The sequence below is a fragment of the Cryptomeria japonica genome, unplaced genomic scaffold (assembly GCF_030272615.1).
Source record: "Cryptomeria japonica unplaced genomic scaffold, Sugi_1.0 HiC_scaffold_448, whole genome shotgun sequence".
NCBI lineage: Eukaryota > Viridiplantae > Streptophyta > Pinopsida > Cupressales > Cupressaceae > Cryptomeria > Cryptomeria japonica.
Window position 1 is genome coordinate 106,458 of NW_026729268.1, and position 1,014 is coordinate 107,471.

At 59.6% G+C, this 1,014-nt stretch overlaps 1 non-coding gene across 1 annotated transcript; it reads left to right on the forward strand.

The window, feature by feature from the left end:
• The first annotated feature begins 895 nt into the window (after positions 1 to 895).
• LOC131871715 (5S ribosomal RNA) lies at positions 896 to 1,014 on the forward strand. The gene has a single exon (XR_009369921.1). It is a non-coding gene; the product is annotated as a 5S ribosomal RNA (ribosomal RNA).

Sequence of the window (1,014 nt, forward strand, 5' to 3'; positions counted from 1 at the left end):
GGGTTCCAAGGTGCCAGGGTCAGGGTGAGTGCCAATGTGGGTTCAAAGGTGCTAAGTTGGGTGCGAGGTTGGGTGCGAGGGTGGGTGGGTGCCAAGGTGTGCTAGGTGGAAGCCCGGGTGGGTCGGCATCCCATGGGTGTCGAGTTGGGTGCCTGATGGGTGCTTCTTGTCAAGTTTTAGTCGTCGGGACTCATTTCGAGCCTTAGAGGTCGTTTCTTGTCCGGTTGCCCTGTCTTCGACCTGGGAACCCAATTTTGGTCCTCGGGTCCCATTTTTTTTTGTCTCGCATCCCACTTTTGGCCTGTGGCCTTTTCGGGGTCGATTCTCGTTTTGGGCATCAGAGCATGTTTCTTCTCCTAAAACCCAATATTTGTTTATTAAGTCTCGGAACACATTTTTGTTCTCGTGGACCCATCATGGGTCTTGGAACGCATTTGTGGTCCTTGGGTCCCATTTTGCATCCCGAAACTTGTGTTTTGGTGCTTGATCCCTATTTTGGGTGCCCACCTTGCACCAAGTGCGCACCCGGGGCAAACCGAGCGCCTTGGTGCACCGGGGCAAGATCGAGCGTGCACCCGAGGCGCCCCGAACATGCACCAAGGTGCACTCGGCCCACATGTGAGCGCAGGTCATTGCGCCCGAGGTGGTGTGTGGGCACCGCGTTGCAGACGGGACACTGCACGCACACGACGCCCCCTCCAGGTGCACGCACGTAGGCCGGGCCGGGTGCACACCCGACGCCCTAGCAAGGTGCGCGCACCCGGGCAGGGCTCACACTTGGCGAACGGGGCGCACTTCGCGAGGGAGGGTGTGCACCTCGACGGGGGTGGGTGGCCGGGGTGGATTCGCACGTGGGTCGCGGTTTGCTAAGTACACACTGCGACAAGCTCATAACGGGTGCGATCATACCAGCGTTAGTGCACCGGATCCCATCAGAACTCCGCAGTTAAGCGCGCTTGGGCCGGAGTAGTACTGGGATGGGTGACCTCCCGGGAAGTCCCGGTGTTGCACCCT